Below are 11533 nucleotides of genomic sequence, written 5' to 3'. Positions count from 1 at the left end.
GTTCCCTCCGGGTACTCTGGCTTCCTCCCACAGTCCAAAGACATGCTTGTTAGGTTCATTGGTGGCTCTTAATTGTGAGCGTGAAAAGTTGTTTGAATCTGAACAGGATAAACAGAAGAGATGATGGATGGATGGTTATTGTGTTGTCCTATTGTCCCTGTATGACGACATCACTTCCTGCTCAAAGATGAAGCACTTCTAAATGTATCATAATAAAGCATTAATAATAACGCACACTGAATGAAAGCTTGGTCTCAGGAGGGTACGGAGACCCTTTACATGCAGGTTAAATTGAGATATGTAGGCGCATAAAGTGGAATTATTTACATTATCTTAAAACTAGCTTCTCCATGTTGTAGCACCTCTCCAAGCTGAAATGCATTTATTGAAGTACTGCACTCGTCTGCTCGGGATCTGCATGTCACCAGCTCGGCCCTCTCAGCTCCAGCTGTTGCCTTGGAGCTGGAGATGAATCACCAAGGAGAAAACCTTTTCGTCCTGCCTCTGCTCCTCATCCAGAGCGGTCGGCATCAGGTGGAAGAATGTCAAGCAACAATCTCAAACAGCTCTAGGACACATCCAGAAAAACAACAGTCTAGTCAGTATTAAATCCCTGCCAGCCATAAATAAACCCTTTAATACCACTGTGGTAAATGTCAAGTCTCTTGGTAGCAAGTACTTATTTCTGCCATGATTTAATTACTGGAAATGATTAAAAGTTCTGTTTATTTAGTGCTCCAGACCAGAGTGAACAGCAGAGCTTTAATTCATGTTCACCTGTTTATTTAAGTTGTCTCTTAAAGTGCTTTTCACCGGGGTCCTATTCTTATCTGATCAAACCGTTTTGGTTCGATCAGGCAGATTGCTTCAGCCAGCAGTCTCTGGAGCCCCACCAGAGAGCTAACACACTTCTTAAAGTCGTCAGCCACAACCTTGGGATGTTTGTTTGTTGTATCAGCCTCCATCCAAACAACAACGACTGAAACCACTGGTTTAAAGTAGCCTCTCTCTCTCTCTCTCTCTCTCTCTCTCTCTCTCTCTCTCTCTCTCTCTCTCTCTCTCTCCATGAAGTCTGCTTCTTGTGTGCAGAGAGGCTGAATCTGCTCCGAGCTCTGTGCCATGCACGCCTGTGTGAGCAGCAGAGCCAACAGGGCAGAGACACAGGTGGATCAGAGGGAGGGGGCCGGGAAGCACAACCTACTGTTTGGGGGGTCGCTGCTCAAAAAGGTTCATATAAGCACGATTTAACTAGTTTTTGTTTCTCGCAAGTTTATGACTTTATAATGTCATAAATTTGCCCTTTTTTCTTGCAAAGTTTCGAGTAATCTCAGAATATTTGAGTTGTTCCTCTGAATATGTCTGTTCCCCTCAGGCTCCGTTTCTGTTTCTTTACAAAGGCCCTAATACGCCGTCGTAGTTCTTCAACCTGGCACTGAAAGTACCTCATTTTGAAATGTAAATTATAATATAACCTTCCTCCTCTCGCACTGATACTTCTCTGTAAAATCCCATCAGGGCAGCTTCACGTCTTTCTAAAAATGTATTTTCTGCTCCAAATGAGAACGCAGAAACTCTGAGTGAGAGTGAGGGAGAGCAGCGGCCTCGTCTCACACAGTGTACAGTATAAATATACACACAGCGTGAGGAGGTACTGCTCTGAGTGATTGACAGCTGGTTGATAAGATGTAATGACAGAGGTCAGCAGGCTGCAAACACACTTACACACCTGCACAGCTTGATGAGACGTAATGAGAAGCAGAGCAGCATTTCCACACACACGCACACACACACACACACACACACACACACGCAGCATCTGATGAGACACAATAATAGATCAGTCTCTCTCTCCCTCCCTCTCTTTTAGATGTAATTTGCCCGCTCTTCAGCTAACCTGAGCCCCAATGAAGACAGAAAGACACAGTCTCAGCAGCCTTTGGACATCTTAGGGTACGATAAAAACTTCATAGCGAGCATTAATGACACCGTACAGAGCTCGACTGACAGACAGAGATCCATAATAAGAATTTATAGACACTGACAGGACGGGAAACACTTCAAAACGTCATCAAACGACAGACATCTCCTCTGATTTGTGACTCAGTTGTGTCTTTCTCGAGGAGGCAGTTTGGTTTTGTCTTATGGTCCTTTGTAGCTGCGTGTGCGTGTGTGCGTGTGTGCGTGCGTGTGTGCGTGTGTGCGTGCGTGCGTGCGTGTGTGTGTGCGTGTTTTGGTTCTTTGTAAATGAGCAGTCCCCACTTGGTCAGTGTAGCATGATAGTCCCCTGTTGGTCATAAAGACGTGTATGTATGTGTGTGTGTGTGTGTGTGTGTGTGTTAGTCTGTCCGCGGCCGATTCTTAAAGCCGCTTTACCCTTGTCCTCGTGGCGAGAGGCAGATGAGGAATTAAATCCCTTAAATGTGACGGATTCAAGTAATTTATTACCAATTAATTTAAATATCTCTCATTAGCTTTTACTGGAATATAAAGTCTTTACTACAGAAGCAATTGAAGCAGCGCAGTCATGAGGAAAAACTGCACAGTTGACTTTTATGGAGTCAAAAGTGTATTATCTTGCAAGATAAAAAAGAAACAAAGTGAAGTGAATCATCACATTTTCACACATTTTATTGATGTTATCAGGTCTTTATTGAGGACATATATAATCTGTTTCATTGGGAAGTCAACTGGCTGCTCAGTGGGAGACTGTAAAGGAATAACCTGGAAGATTTTCATTTAAATAAATGTCTGTTAAGTCTCACAATGGTGACTGAGCGACCGTCAGCCAGGACAATCAAGAGTTACAACCGTTACAAAGGAAGCCAACGTGGACGTCATTGGGAAGCGCGCTCCTATAATTATTGATTATTGATAAAGCTGCCGCCAAAGAGAACAGAACTGAAATCTTTGAGATTATATATCTTTAACTATTCCTCTCTTTTTTTCACAACGCCAAACTCCTGTGACAGAAACTCGAGCCGATGAGCAGAAGTCAAACAACTTTCTTAGCTAGCTAACAGTTAGCTCACATTCTCGCCATTATACCGACTTAACATCAAACACGCTGAAAATACACTCGCAGCCAACGGCGACGCTAACAGAGAGGAACATAAACATCAGAGCAAAACTAACTCACATATTCACGGATGCACACACGATGAAAAGAGTCCGTCTGTGATCACTGATGTCTCTGTAGTCGGTGCAGCAAACAAGTCCGGGCATGTCTCCCTCACTGCCGTGTTTGGGGGGATGCTGCATTCAGGTGCGCTCAGAAACATGAGCGATCAGACACGTGATCTTTTGTACAACGCCTCTTCTGCAAGTGTGAAGAAGGGTGCGAGATGTCTGCGGTATGGCAGCTTTTGGCCTCTACAATAAGAGCAGGCATGATATCAACTCCACTACAGGAGAGACTTGATGTTCTCTGCATTTAGGTGGAAAAAAACGTGCCGAATATATCGGTATCGAAATCGGCAGAAAGGGAACAAAAAGGGACAAATCAGATATTGGCAGAAAATCCAACATGGTGGATCCCAGTCATAACAAGAGGACTTAAACAGCTTAAATCTATCAACAGTAAATGGCAGTAAAATTGATAATTGAATATTAACACGTTCTCCAGACGAACATGATTTTTTATGACAGATAAAGATGACGATCTCAAACCCCTGGACCACCTCAGGAGCAGCCGTAACGCTCGGCAGGAACACGTTTAGTTGCACATTAGTTGCATGAAGTGGTCGAGCTGTTCGAGGCGTTTTAGGGCCAATCAGATAAAAGTCTGATGGATTGATTAACTGAACATTTCCTGTGGATGTTGGTCGTCCATGGAGGATACATCGGCTATGAACTGGTCTTTGTTGTTTGAGCCGTGTCTGTGTGAACGGATGTAATTACAGCATTTTAAATTCATCATGCAAACTCATGAATATAAATGAAATATCCTCTTTCCTTGTATTTATAATCAGGCCGTTTGAATTTCTTCCACTTGCATCTCTTGCATAAACGTGTTGATTACGTTATTAAGTTTTTCTAATTCATCGTTTTCCTACATGTCTGCCGTACGTGTGAGAGATTAACAATAAAGAAGCAGCTACCGCGTGGAGGCGGAGCAGTCACGATGGATGCAAGACACGTGAAAGTCTGTTTAAAATATCTAAAGAGCATGAGACGAGTGTAACAAGCGCTCGACGCTCTTTTTCTGCTGAAACAGAACATCATCGGGGGGCAAAGAAGTCGCTTTAAGCGTCCTTATTTTTTATCGGTGTGCTTCAGAGAGGAACATGAATCAAACCCGAGTATCGTCTCCTCCTTCCTGTCAGCCAGGTGTCCTCCGCTCGGCCACATTTATAATGTCCTGACTCTGTGAATGAATGGAGGATAAATCAGATCAGTGTCCCCCCAGCGCAGCGAGCAGAATCCATTTTCATAATTTGGACAAAAAGTGCTTCGGCTTGAATCACTCCGAGGGTCAGAGTCCGCTACGCTGCTGTCAGAGCGTGCGCAGGCTGAAGGATCCCCGAAGGCTGTGAACGCTAAAAACACAGAAAGGTGGAAAATAAAACACTGCTTACCTCCAACCTCCTCCATCATCGTTCCCTCCCTCTCCGGCTCCCCAAGTTTAAAGCCTCGAGGTTCACGGTTTGATCCATCGTGACCGTGGATTAACGTACTCTCACATTAACGGATGCCGTCTCTGCAGGCCTCCTGTGCGACGTGACACTCGAGTGTTTTATCTCCGACCGGCAGACACAAGAGGGCGAAAACGCAGCTAAATAAAACACTTCGATTACACCACGTAATGTATGCACAGGGAAAATTAATGGGAAAATTGGTGCTGCAAATAAACACGAGGGCACTTTGGAGGTTACATAAGTAATGGTTTGTAATGAATTTGAGTGTTTTTCCCCTCAGAATTAATAGTCTGTTTAAAATTAGAGCAGCTGCTTGTGTAAATCCTTCCTGACCTACATGCTCGGAGCGGCAGCTTCACTTCTAATGCTTTTCATGAACAAGCAACGACAGGAGTTTGTTTCTGCAGGATGGACAGAACTTTAGGCCTAATTACAATCCAAAAGAACATGTGTTAAAGCAGAGTAAACATCGTGTGAACAGTCGCAGTAAATTTCAGGACATTTAACATTTTTTTAAACCCTAATCAAACTGTCTTCCTGAACCTACTCAAGTCATTCTGCACAACGATGTATTAGTGTCGTTGTAAACAGAGCCCGAGGAGGAGAAGAGTAATATCCTGAGAAAAAACTTTGCAGGGGCGGACAGTAACAAAGTCCCTTATTTGAGTTTTATTTTTAGGGTAAACGTTTTACTTTGACTTCACTACATCTGAAAGACAAATATGGTTACTCGCTGCTTTTGCTCTGAAGTCAGCTGATCAGTTTTCTTTTCTAAAATCCCAAAGAAACTGTGTTTGTGTAGTTCTGCGTGAGGTTTGCCTAAGTGGTGTTGCCTCACCTGTACCTCCAGCGTCTCCATGGTTGAACAGAGCGTAAACGCAGAGCCAACGTCGCTCAGATCAGGCGGTTCATGTAGCGGTGCTGATGATGCTGCGGCAGAGAGGGATGACGATTCTCCCCCCGAGCACTCACGGGCGTATTTTCAATACGTCGATATCTTCGATCAATATTGTAATCATAAATGTAAATGTAAGTTCTTCCAGGTGATGGAGCCTGTGTGAGTTCAGGTGCAGGTCACCTGCTCCGTGAAGTCTTAAATGATGCATGTCCTCCACCTCTCTCAGTAGGTGCTACATATAAATATTAGGTTCTCATTCAGTCTGCATACATCAACCCTGAGCTCGGCTTATATTTACCTCTGCTACATGCTGACAGGAAGCTGTCCCCCTCCTTCACCTCCTCCTGTGGAACAATACATGTGCTCTTCTATGTTTGAGCTCATCTGAGCCCATACCAGGGGCGGCTTGTGCATCACATGACCAGAACCACACCGCCAAAATAAAATGCATCTCTCTGCTATAAATGTTTTAAAGCTCACTGTGAGTGTCCGAGCTGAATGGATGGCGGTAAGGAAGTGGGGATAATTTAGCTCATTGACCAATCACAGTCCAGCCATGCACTAGGTCTGCACACAGTCTTTTTAGGGACTATTTTCTTAGGAGTTTTTGACCTTAATTATCGCTGCCACTGTCTCCAAACACAGTGCTGACACAGGCCAGAGAAGTGGAAATTATTCTCTTTGCTCTTACAACAAAAACACAGAATAACTGACAATCCTGAACCAAGGACCAGGACTCACATGCAGACTCAGAGACAGGAAGTGAAAAGAAAGCCAGTTTAATGATGAGCAAAGGTCGGACAGGAAGGCAGCCACACAGGCGGAGGTATGCAAATCGAGACAGGTAAGACAAATCATGTGCTCCTCTGTCCCGCCTTCCTCGATCCTTCTGCCTCGTCCACCGAGCGCAAGGAACGAGGTAGGAAGATGTTCTGATTTGTTCTCTGCCTCATCCGACTCCTCTTTTACTTGTATCTTGAGCTGCTTTCCCACTGGTCAGAAAACTCACTAACACCCGAGAATGTGAAACAATCAGCATTCAGACCCGGGTCACATGACGGCATTGATGGAACACAAAACCTGAATGTGCACCAACAGCTCGTCTTTAACTCTCTGGAAGGACGAAGAAACGGTGTATTTCTTGCTTTCTTGCACGTGTTTGATTTGTACGTGTTTTATTCTGTCTTTGTTTTAAAACGTCCCCCAGCAGTGTCAGGTGTAGATGAAGGTGTTGTTCTGGTATTAGCACCAAAGCTCACACCTGTTTGTCGCTCATACTGACGCACGGATCCTGAACAAACAAACAAACAAACAACAGGCTCAATGACACGGCACGGCGTCTCTCTGCAGGGAGCTGTCAGCTCACTGCAGATGAACTGCACACTGTAATCAGGTTCACTGTTCAAACTGAAGCAGCCTCTGTTGTTTCTAAAGGCTTGTGACCGAGGACGGCTCTGATCAGGAAGGCCTCTGACTGACTCAAACAGAGAGTTAATGAGAGCCTGCAGCGGCGGGGACAGACGGCAGCTGTGAGTCTGCAGCTGACTGAGAGGCACCATCGCTACAAACGCTCCACACAGGACTTCAGGGCTCGCGTGTCCAAGCCCGGCCGCTCAGACTCATGAAGCATTCAGATAAACACACGTGTCCTTTCTTCTCGTTTCTGCTTCTTCTTTACAAACTGAATCCCGACAAACAACAAGCTGCTGACGTCCCTTTAGACCAGGGGTGGCCAGCCCTGCTCCTGGAGAGCTACCTTCCTGCATGTTTTAGGTTTCTCCGCACTCTAACACACCAGATTTGAATGTTTTGCTCGTTACCAATCCCCTGAGAAGCTTCAGTTGGTTGATAACGAGCAGATCATTCAAATCAGGTGTGTTAGAGTGCGGAGAAACCTAAAACATGCAGGAAGGTAGCTCTGCAGGAGCAGGGTTGGCCACTCCTGCTTTAGACGCTTCAGCATTTAGACGAGACTGAAACAGAGCGCTGTGAGCGCCCAGACATAAAACATGAACACAAAGTAACTGAGGTCACAACAACATCATTTAGAATACGTCAGCTGACCTCCTCTGGCTGCTCATGTTTGCATAATCGTGTTTAAATTGATCTCAAATAAAAACTAGCTGCAGCCCGGATTCTTCTTGTAGCAGTCACGCTCCCCTGACTGGGCTACGGCATGAGGGGAGGGACAAAGGAGTCCAAAACCAGAAGCTGACATACGAGGAAAAAGACTTTCAACCAGAAACTGCAACTAACGATAACAAACAGGAAGGCCTCGAATAAACGCCCTCCTTCCACTGAAGCACGAAGACGTCTGTCACACACACATGCAGCTGAATGGCCCCCGGCCCTGCTGCCTCCTCTCTCCTGCTCTTTAAACTCCTGCCTGATTGCTGCAGTGGTAACAGGTGAGCCTGATCACCTGCTGCAGCAAAGGGGAGAGCAGCACCTGAGGAGCACACAGGAGAGAGACACGTAACACTGTGCACGTGACACCGCCCCCCATGAGAACAAACTTATTAAAAGATTTGTTTCAATCCCACGACCCACCTGGAACGCACCTTTATGTCACAGGGCAGCATCACACAGAGCGGGACAAGTAAGCTAACTCACCAAGTGTGTTAGCTTACTGACTTTAAAGAAGGCTGAGCAAACATGACGCCACACCTGAGAGCTGAACAACATCCAGTTGACCAACAGAAAGCGCTGACTGAACATCAAACATGGATCACACACGGTGGACGACACCTCTCAGGAGACTGTCGACTCTTCGTCTGCTTCCTCTGGACCTCTTCCTTTGATTCGGGACGACTGGGGTTGAACACATGGTTGGAGAAGAAACACTTTCAGGCCACTGACCTCACCTTGGGCCAGTGGAAGCGACACTGCTGGAGCCGCCACTTGCAGCTCCGTCACACCTGCAGGGGATCACCTGCAGGGGAGGACCTTTCCACTAGTCTCACCAGGAGCCACGGTCTTGGGAGAAGATTTCAGTCATTTGCATCTTCAAGTGGATTTTTTGTTGATGACACTATTACATTGACAAATGCACCAATCGCTGTGGACGGTAACCCTCTCGATTATGTCGAGGAGTTAACACACCTGAACTGTCTCCTCAGTAACGCTCGCAGCACGTTTACACGCCTTCAAACCATCTGGGAGTCAAAGCAGCCTGAACACCAACATCCGACTGTATGACAGTGATGTTACATCAGTCCTGCTGTACGGCTCAGGAGGCTGGCGAGGGGTTCAGAGTGAGTTTATTGATTGTCTGACAGGATGTTGCTCTTAATTTGAAGGTGGGGGTGTGGCAGGATGTAAATATTAGCTTGTCTGGTTGAAGCCACGTCTCTTACTGTAAAACATCCTGTGCAGTGGTTACTGTGGATCTGTCTGACCCTGCGATGGATCCCTCTGAACGTTGATGCAGCCTTAAAGCTCCAGAAAGAAACGAGTCATTACCTGTGTTTGCCACAGTGTTCATACAAACACTGATGCATCACGCGCTGCCCTCCTCTCTGTGTGTCCTCTGTGTGCAGCGGTGGCCTGTTCCTCATGCAGCAGCTCTGCAGCTGAAGCCTTCAGATAAAATTACACAGAGTCCTCGAGGCCACTCTGTCTCTGCCTGAGTGGGAGCCATTAAACCACTGCACCCATTTTTGTCCTCCTCAACCACTCCATCCTCTTCTAACCTCTGCAGCAATCAGCTCATTTCTCTCCTCCATCCTTCCAGCTCCACCCTGCAGGACGCTCCCTTCTACTTGTTCAGTGTGACGCTGTGCAGGAGATCTCAGACCGAACATTTCAGGGAAGAGAAGAGAGTCTGCTTTCTGTTAAGGTTGTTGAGCCTGAACACACCATCGCCCGTAACAACACGTGTGAGTTTCTATCTGTAGTCATGTATAACCTACACTGAGCCTCTCACAGCAGCCGAGTCGGGACAGAAGCTTGTTTGCATTTATTTCAGCCTGTTTCATAATCGGCTTGAAGGTCATAAAATATACTTTTCTTGTTTCCAGGTTTGTCCTTCTTCCTCTCCATCGCTCCATCACATTTTTCCCTCTCTGTCTGCATCTTTATTCATGCAGAGACCTTCCTCCTTCCCGTCGTCCTGAACCATGTGAGCGGGCCTGCTGCCAAACCTGCGCCAGCAGACGAGGGAGAGACGGAGAGGAAGAGTTAGAGAGCAAAATGATTTTACATAGTTTGGAGAAACTGGACGAAACAAGAAGAGAATAATAAGCAGTGAAGAGCTGGTGAGCAGAGTGGACAGGGTGGCAGAAAGGTGACAAATATGAAATCATTAGACACAATGTTTCTGACAGACTGACGGGCAGGACGGGAAGTCCAGGAGAGGCTTTCTCTGCAGTTTGTGCAAACAGCCAGAAAGGTCTCAATGTTTTATTTTGGGGACTAAAGTCAGATTTGCATGTTCTCCACACCTCAGTGAACACGTGCACATCTTCAAGTATTTTACAGTGAGACAGTTTCATATTGAATCTTCTCTTTGGCAAAGAAAAAGTTGTTCTCAGACTCCTGCACGAATATTTAAACCTGCCACCTCTGATCGCCGATGACAGGAAGGTGTCACAGTGATGGAAACTTTTAATGGCTGAAAACATTCGCTGTGAGCGGGAGGGGAAGACAGACGACAGCGAGCAGGGCGGCTTGGAGACGGAGTGCTCGGGGCAGACGTTTGTGTGGATTACAGGACGGTCCTTAATGACTGACGGGATGAGATGGAGTTTAATTAAAAAGCTGCGTCTGTCTGTCACGCTGGCTCTGCCTTTTGGCTGGCTGCTCCATTGTTTGTGCCAAACAACAGAATGGAGCATGTTTTTAATAAAGTTCCTCTGCACCTGAAGGTAACACTAAAGCATGCCCTCGTTTGTGGCCTGTTTTCATCAGTCACAACTCGTCAAATATGGCAGCTTTATATCCATGAAGGTACCACTCCAGCCTGATGTCAAGACGCTCTCCTCAGGTTATTCATTTGAGGCTGAGCCCAGGTGCAGACTGACCACAGGTAAGCTTTCAAAAGGTGCTTTATTAGAAAACACGAGCAGGGGATATGCTGGTGGGGGTCCTGGGCTGGGGAGAGACGGATTGATCCGGGAGGTGGTTGGATGGCAGGTGGGCTGGAAAGGCGGCTGAGCGGGCTGGCAGAGTGGTGGTCCTGGAGAGAGACAGGGAGAAACAGGTGTAAGCAAGGCTGCAGGCAGGCGAACAAACAGACGAGTAACTCAGACACACAAAACTAAACTTGAGCTGGACGTGGCACACCGATCCGGCAGGGACCGACTGTCGATGCAGGGTTCTTGTAGGAGGTAGTGATTGCATGATGGTTGATTGGAGATCCAGGGCAGGTGTGCAGAGAGTGAGAGAGACAGACGGTACGGGGGAGGGGAGAACAGGAACACACCAAGCACTCCTCACTCACACCCAGATCTCACACACACTTACAGGCACACAGATGTCAGGAGGAGGGACGGTGACACCAGAGTTGTTTTTAGCTCACTTTATTTTGAAAGTATAACCGAATGTTTCCTAAATGTTAAAGCTAAAATTTCATTTTACAAAGCATTTAACAGATAATAGCCTAACGCATTAGCACAAAGCAGCATTAGCATCCTGCTGGAGTCGTGTCCACCTGATGAAGAGTTACTCTCTGTTAAAGATGTCACAGCTCTGACTGCGACAAAAACGGGAGACACACGGGTATACTAATCAAGAAAGTAATTTCTTTACAACATAAATAGTCAAAACCAACAACATCATGTCGATATGAATAATGTGTAAAGTCAGTCGTGTGGGGTGTGGATGAGTGGAAATGTGCTGCATGGATGTTGTGGTGTAAAAACAAAGAGGAGCAAACAAAAGAGCAACGCAGCGGTGTGTGGTGAGAGGAGGTCTGCTCAGGACTGGCTCAAATACATGAGGCACACCGGGCCCAGGTGTGTCCTCCTGATTAGCCTGCCACCAGGTCTGCAGCCCTGGAGAC

This window comes from Semicossyphus pulcher, unplaced genomic scaffold (assembly GCF_022749685.1).
Source record: "Semicossyphus pulcher isolate SPU_LCO1_2020_fin unplaced genomic scaffold, fSemPul1.0.p SCAF_11, whole genome shotgun sequence".
In the NCBI taxonomy this organism is placed as follows: domain Eukaryota; kingdom Metazoa; phylum Chordata; class Actinopteri; order Labriformes; family Labridae; genus Semicossyphus; species Semicossyphus pulcher.
The sequence above is the reverse complement of the archived record's forward strand: the minus strand, read 5'-3'. Positions refer to the sequence as shown.